Source organism: Equus caballus, chromosome 3 (assembly GCF_041296265.1).
Source record: "Equus caballus isolate H_3958 breed thoroughbred chromosome 3, TB-T2T, whole genome shotgun sequence".
Classification (NCBI taxonomy): domain Eukaryota; kingdom Metazoa; phylum Chordata; class Mammalia; order Perissodactyla; family Equidae; genus Equus; species Equus caballus.
This window is the reverse complement of record NC_091686.1, coordinates 104,526,561-104,534,355: the sequence shown is the minus strand read 5'-3', so window position 1 is coordinate 104,534,355 and position 7,795 is coordinate 104,526,561. Positions and strand designations below refer to the sequence as shown.

The 7,795-nt window shown below is 43.4% G+C and overlaps 1 long non-coding RNA gene across 1 annotated transcript; it reads right to left on the bottom strand.

Moving 5' to 3' along the window:
* Positions 1–383: 383 nt before the first annotated feature.
* Positions 384–6,951, bottom strand: LOC138923490 (uncharacterized). Its single transcript, XR_011437154.1, has 3 exons — positions 6,915–6,951; positions 6,576–6,734; positions 384–2,356 (listed from the first exon to the last, which is right to left on the bottom strand). It is a non-coding gene; the product is annotated as an uncharacterized lncRNA (long non-coding RNA).
* Between the last annotated feature and the right edge of the window lie 844 nt (positions 6,952–7,795).

The window sequence follows — 7,795 nt, the reverse complement described above, 5'->3', positions numbered from 1 at the left end:
CCTCCTCTTTTTGCTGAGGAAGCCTGGCTCTGAGCTAACATCAGTGCCCATCTTCCTCTAGTTTATACGTGGGACGCCTACCACAGCTTGGCTGCCAAGCAGTGCCCTGTCCGCACCCTGGATCCGAACCAGCGAACCCCGGGCCGCCGAGAAGCGGAACGTGCGAACTTAACCGCTGCGCCACCGGGCCGGCCCCTATCTGATCAACGAGATATTAATTGTTTTGGAATTTGTGATCTGAGATTAAGCAAAAGAGAGCACTTGTAAGCAGATATGAAAATTAGGATCTGCTCTAGCCACTACTTTCCATCCTTTGCATTCCTACCCCTGTAAACCTACCAACGTACCCATTTCATCGCAAGAAATAGAAAAAGTCAGGAAACTTCATTCTGGCGTTTATATGCCAAGTACTTTGAATAGGTCACAGAAAAATAATTTTGCTACTGACAGCTTTTTTCAAGATGATGGGTGTGGCGGATTAAAGATGGTGCAAATTCTTGACTGCTTGTCCTCTTATTCGGAGCTGGCTCTAGCTTTGACCATAGAAAGTGGTGGAAATTTTTACTGTAGAACTTCCAAGGCTGTGCCTTAAGAGAGCTGCAGCTTCTGCTTCCAAGTGCTGGGAATGGTCTTTCTTGGAACCCACTTGGCTCCTTGTGAGAAGCACGAGCAGGTGGAGTGGCCACGTGGAAGAGAACTAAGTTCCTCCAGTTCAGCTCCCAGCAGGGGGCCACCACCAACCTCCCGGCCATGTGAGTGAACCATCTTGAACATTCCAGCCTTGGATGACCGTCAGGCCAGCTAACACCATGTGGGGCAGAGAAACCATCAGGCCAAGCCCAGTCAACCCAAAGAACCATAAGAGAGATAATAAATGCTTGCTGTTACGTTAAGCCACTAAGTTTTGGGGTGGCTTTTTGCACAGGAATAGGTAACCAAAACAATGGGTCTTGAGAAAATACCTGGAGGGCCATTTTGGTTGAGCAGTGTGTCAAGTTTGCATGTGTGAGTGTAGAATTCAGAGCTGGCTTAGAGCCAAAGTCATATGGTAATAAAAGTTTGACGGAGTTGCTTGGGGCAAAAGATCTTGGAGGGAGGAGTCTAAAGCTGAGAGTGTATGTAGTTGGGGCAAAAAAGAGGAGACAAAAGGAGAAAGAGAAAGGGAGAGAGAGATTGACTGAGAGAGTACCTTAAACCACCACCCTACCCTGCCCCATCACCTCGGTGGCAGGTTAGCAGAGAAGAAAGCTGGGAAATGAAACCCTAAGTCATTTACTGCTACGGTAAGTGATATGTAAAGCTCTTCCTCATGGCCCTACGCGGTCCTCAGGACAGTCTATGTTATGCGTCTGTGCAAGTGCACTCTTTGGGGAAAACTAAAAAGTGATTTTAATTCTGCACATGAGAGAGTGGGGAGCAATCAGACACAGTGGCTGCTCACTGTTACTCAGGAGTCAGAGGACAAGAAGGCAGAGCACAGGGCACGGACATCACGCAGCATCTCATCTGGTCAGCAACCCTGTGAGATGGGTATCCTTCAATCGAGGCTTCGAGATGGGAAGTAACGTTTCCGAGGTAGTGCAGCCTAGAAGTGGTGGCACCGGGATTCTTACCCAGTTCTTTCTAATCCCATTGCTTGAATTCTTTCCACTTCGCCCTGTTTTCTGTGCTTCTTTTCATCTTTTACTGTTCAGGTAAGTGATCTTCAAGACCTAAACATGTGTTTCATATGTCTTTTATACCTAGGTTTCTCAAGCCTTTTATTCTCTATAAATGCAATCCCCAAAGAGTATTTAAAAGCTTTTTGAGAGGCTATTAGCCTAATGGTCACGTGCATAGATGCTGGAGCCAAATTACCTTGGTTCAAAGCTCAGCTCACTCCCTACCGGCTTTGTGATATTGGGCAAGTTCCTTAACCTTTATGTGCCTCTGTTTCCTCATCTGTAAAATGCAGAAGATGTTTTCTATCTCTTTAGTTTGTTGGGAGGTTTCAATAAGTTAATGCCTAAAGTGCTTACGGCAGCACCTAGCACATAGTACAGGCTACACAAGTATTAGCCATTGTGATTACGTTTCCTGCACTGTTTCAGTCCCTTCTGGTGGATGGGACTTTTTTTTCAATTGTCCTGGAGTTTGGTGCTGGTTTGTATTGGAGATAAGGGGTGGGATGGCTTCTCCTTGCAGTGAGCCAACACCACCCGCTCCCTGAAGTGGTCAGATTGTCCCCAGCAAGGCAATAGGGAATTCTGTCCCAGGGCAGCAACTGTGGACCAATGAAGAATCCCACTTAAAATGTCCTTTTTCTTTATTTGGGATGAAGAGAATAAGTTTCTCTGTAATTTCAGGAGATGAACACCTGTCGGGAGATCAAACAAATGAACTTACTAAACAAGATACACAAGGTCTTGTTAAACAAGAACTCTAAACTAGAGATTTCTGGATGACACTAATTTCCCTTCATTAAGGGAAAAGAGACAGTTACTTTGGTTGCCATACCTTGCTTAAGAACCTCATTTGTTTGCCTGAGAAGGAAACAGCATTATAATCTCATGCCAAAGGTGTCAGATACAGTTTGGGGATTTGTCTGTAGGATTCTCCCGTAAGAGGAAATATACAGAAAAAAATTCTGGAAGACTATTCATCAAAATATTAACAGTGTTGGGGCTGGCCTGGTGGTGCAGCAGTTAAGTTTGCACGCTACGCTTCAGCGGCCCAGGGTTTGCAGGTTCTGATCCCGGGTGCGGACCCACGCACTGCTCATCAAGCCATGCTGTGGCAGGCGTCCCACATATAAAGTAGAGGAAGATAGTCACGGACATTAGCTCAGGGCCAGTCATCCTCAGAAAAAAGAGGAGAATTGGCAGCAGATGTTAGCTCAGGGCTAATCTTGCTCAAAAAAAAAAAATTAACAGTGAGAACTTTGAAGCTTTCCCACTATGATCAGGTACAAGACAAGGATGCATAGGCAGAGCACAGAGGATTTTTAGGCAGTGAAAATACTTGTATGATATTATAATGATGGATACATGTTATTATGCTTTTGTCTAAACCCAGAGAACATACAACACCAAGAGTGACCCCTAAGGTAAACTATGGACTTCGGGTGATTATGATGTATCAATGTAGGTTCACTATTGGTAAGAAATGTACCACTCTGGTGAGTGACGTTGATAATGGGAAAGGCTATGGGTGTGCGGGGCCAGGAGGTACATCTCTGCTCTACATCTTTCTCTCAATTTTGTTGTGGATCTAAAACCGCACTAAAAAATAGTCTTAAAAAAAATTAGCAGTGCCCGTCTCTTGTCGATGGGGTTATAGGGAAACTTATCTTTTTCCTTTATACTTTTCTTTATTTTCTGATTTCTTTTTAAAGAATATGTTTTGCTCTTATTGTCAATAGAAACAAGAAAGCCACTGCAAAGAGAAAAAAATAGTTCAGAACTCATTATTGACTTGGGATTTATGGATTCATCAAGAAGTCTCATTCCAGTAACAATCTTTGCTATACTCCCAGCTCAACCCATCTGTGCTTAGCTGACAGAGAGAATACCCACTCAGAGCCCTTAATGACAGTCTTTCTACCTATTGGAAGGCTATTATGCAGTTTCTTCCTCTTTCTTGGAGGAAAATGACACGAATTTTGTTAGTCTTTTCTCCTAGAGCCAATTTTCCAAACCCTTTCATCTTGATAACACTTCCCAGTGGCAACTCCACCAACTACGAGAAAAAAATTACATTTCACTGGCCTCCATCAAAGCAAGTTGACCACATTCTGCAACAGACATTGGAGAGTCTGAAATAAAAGCTTACCAGTTCACTTGTATCTGAGAAAAGGCTAAATAAAGCATAGTGACTAAATTGGCCCCTGGTGGCCTCCAGCAGTGCCATCACTACCACACCTGTCAGCTGTTACTGCAACCCCAAGGGCAGGCTTTAATTTCTGTTATCATGAGACCAGGGGACCAGAATGCTCTATTGCCAATTTTTCTCCCTTAATAATACTAATAGTTCTGATTATTATATGATTAATAATAACAAAATAACTATATTGATATATTATTATTATTGCTATTGTTTCAGTTGGTTCTTATTATTTGCAGTAGTTATGTTCTATAGAGTTGCCAAGAACTTTAAATTAGTTGATACTGAAACATGATTCATGGGGGAAATTCAAGGTCAGGTACCTACAAGCCTCTACTCCCAACATTTTCATCAATCCATCAATACATCCCTTATTTCATGTGTATTTCTGTTTAAAGACGCCTTAGTTAGCATGTGCTGTTGACTGAACTCACAGCCAACAGCGCTAGAACTGAAGCCCAACGTACCTATCTAACACATGTTTTCTCTATAAGGCATATGGCAGCCTTCTTGCACTTAGAACACTGAACAGCACTTCACCATTACACATGGGGACTATTTTAAGTAGAGGAATCACAAAAATGCAAAAATCCTGCCACTAAATAGATTGCAAAAAGGACACATTTACAGCCTGAGAGCTGAAACAAGACGGCAGAGCATCGCCTTGTTTGAACTCAGCTGGGAATGTGTGCATTGAGCTCCTCCCTAATTTAAAGAGACAAATACACGGCAGAAGAGCAAATACATGCTTGCTAGAAAAGAATTCGTTTGTCTTATTTCTCAATTAGTTCGGAACTTATTGGGCCCTGGCACACACCCCAAAACTTGGTAGGAGCTTAGTCAAAGCCCCTGGAATCTGAAACAAGGAACATTTCCATCTCTGACTCCTGAAATTATCTGAGCGACCCATTTCTCAAACACATCCAGTTTCCCAGAAAAAGTAGATGCTTTATACGGCAAACTGTGAGAGAAACCACCCAGCAGATTATGGTAACCCTTCAGGCCGGGCTTATAATTTCCTTGTACTCTCTGCACACGCCAGGGGTTGGCTTAACACATCAAGACCACCCGTTTCACTGTCCTTGTGTGTGCAAACTTGACAGGGCTCCCTGGTTATGTCAGGACTAAATATTATCCAAACTCTGACCAGGAACCGGATTGCCCATTGCAAGCCGGATATATTTTCTTTGTATTGTTTCAGAGTATATTATCAGTCTCCTCAGGGCACTTTATATTCAGAAAAGATCTCCCCAGGGAGCAGAAGATAGCTTTGACAACTTGACAATGTTTATACAGGACCGGGTTTGGGGGTGGCTGAAATGGAGTAAAATCTAAACCTCGTTTTGTTCCAAGCTCTTGGTTTACGTTAAACAAGCGGCACGCTCCCTACAAAATAAGACCATCCAACCCAGAGAAGCGAGAAAGCTCAGTTAGATTTCTAGCAAATTCAGTCTCTTATTAGGGCCTCTCTTCAAAGCCACTGGTTAATTACAAATGTAAGTCTAAAACCGTTATTTATTTATGTACAGTTTAGAAGCAGCTTGGACATCTCCTAGAACAGACTGAAAGCAGAAGATCCTTGTTGCTGAACATTTAGTCTCTCTAAGCATGGTGGTAGATGCTTTCAAAGATAATGTTCCATTTAACCTCCACAATGACTCTGTGAATTGCATTTTATTGCTGAATTTTACTGGTAAAAAAAAAAACACCAAGGTTCAAACCTTTAATGTAATTTGCCCACAGTAGCTCAGAAGAACTGGAAGGAATGTCAAAGTTTCTAAGACCAGAAATAGGATAAGAAATATTTTTTTACCCAGGGTCAAAAGAATGACTCATTTGACTACATTAAACAAACAAACAAACAAACAAACAACAAAAACCTTTTGCATGGCAAAAACACCAGAAACAACACAACATGTCAAGAACCTCTACATTCCAAAGTGAGATGCTAGATGTTCTATGCATGACTGGCAAAAGATATTTTGAAAAACCTATTTTGTGACGTCAAAATAAATGATCTGGAGAGTCAAAATTGAGGAGAGAGAGTTACACGTGCTGTGCATTCTGTCTTCCTTCGATGAGAATGAGGAGGACAGCGCTGCCTTCCCGCCGTAAGCCACATTCTTTAGGTTGCAAGAGAGCTTGGCGGGTGTCCCCTAGAGTTGAAGGAGCACAGGGATTTGTATATGACTCACTTTTGAAAAATTCTACCGGCAGATGGCTGAGTGATGCAGCCTGAGGTGGCTGAGTAGAAAGGTGGACACTGAGAACAGATTGTAGTTCACTGATGAGGAGCACAGACGCTTCCTGGAGGACCAGCTGGGGGGATTCAGCTTGAAGTCATCTTGGAATCTCCCACAGAGAACTTTTCTGGAAGGGTAATGTGACCCCAACAGAGGGAATGGGCAGTCAGATGTCCATGGCTTAGAGGGAATTATAAATAGCCAGTGAGAGGGGGGAATTCTCCACGTTAAGAAAGCTGTGATCACATGGGGCATCTCTGGGGAATCCATGAAAGCATCCCACTAGGAAAGACTCAGCTTTGGGAACTCGCATACAGCAGAGACAATGCCATGCTTTTCTTTTCAACCCCTCCAGGCACACAGCTAGACCCAGCTGCCCTTGCAGTTCGGTGGGATCATGTGACTGAGTCGCAGCCAATGGAGTGTGGGCAGGAGTATTATGACAGACACCTTCCCAAAGAAAGTACATACCACAGGATCCTCTGGGCTTTTTCTCTTTTTCACCAACAGCCGAGCAGGATGGAGTCCTGGAAAATGGAGAAGCCACAGCCTGGAAGAAGTGGGGCTTTGAGTGACTGTGTGGAGTGGAGTCCTGCCTCCCCACTCTGCTCAAACACTGACCCAGGTTTCCTGTGACATCGGTGAGAAGAAAACATTCGCAGTTAAGACACTCTAATTTGGGGTTTTCTGTTATTACGGTTAGTATAAATTCAACTAGCACACTCTGACACCTAGAGGACACTATTGCCAGATTGTGTCTGTGACAGACAACCAAGGCTTCTTCTGTCCATTTTCTTTCCTGTCTCTTACCCTCTCCTCAGCCCTCCAACCCTGGAGAAGTCCGAGGCTGACTCAGGGAGGAGAGGAGCCAGGAAGGAAAACAAGCAGCAGCCAGGCATGTCCCCTCCCCCATCACAGACTTCTGACGTGTGGTTGGGGGAAGGGAATGCCCTTAAATAGGATAAGAAAATGACAATTTCAAATTTACTCTAGACTGGATATTTAGGCTAATACCATAAGGCCAGACTTGTAATTAAAATTACCAAAGGCATTTTTATGAAGTGTCTGGGGAAAAAGAAAAAAAAGAGAACAGCTTGTGATTTCATCCACTGACAGAAAAGAGCTAGCCCCACACTGAGAGAAAAAAGAAAATTAGATTTTATTGTATAGAATCAAGCTCATTTAACACAAAGGTCAACACACTTAGATTGTTTCCGGTTTATTGCTACAAACAAAACTTCAATGAATAACCTCGCACATACATAATTTTATAGGCATGTGAGTATAGCTAGATGATAAATTCCTGAAATTGGAATTGCTGGTTCAGATGATGTGTGTGTTTGAAATTACCAAATTGCCTTCCATAAAAGTTGCTCTCCAGCTTACTGCCCGTCGATAATGTGTGAGTGAACTGCGGTCCCCACACCCTCAATCATAGAGTTTTATATTAGTTTTCTGAAGCTGCTGTGACAAATTACCACAAACTTGGTGCCTTAAAACAAAAGAAACTTATTCTCTCACAGTTCTAGAGGCCAGAAGTCTAAAATCAAGGCATCCACATGGCTGTGCTCCCTCCAGAGGCTCTGGGGGTGGGGGTGGGAGTGGGGGTGCCTTTCTTCTTCCAGCTTCTGCTGGCTCCAGGCATTCTCTGGCTTCCTTGGCTTGTGGCTGCATCACTCCAGTCTCTGTCT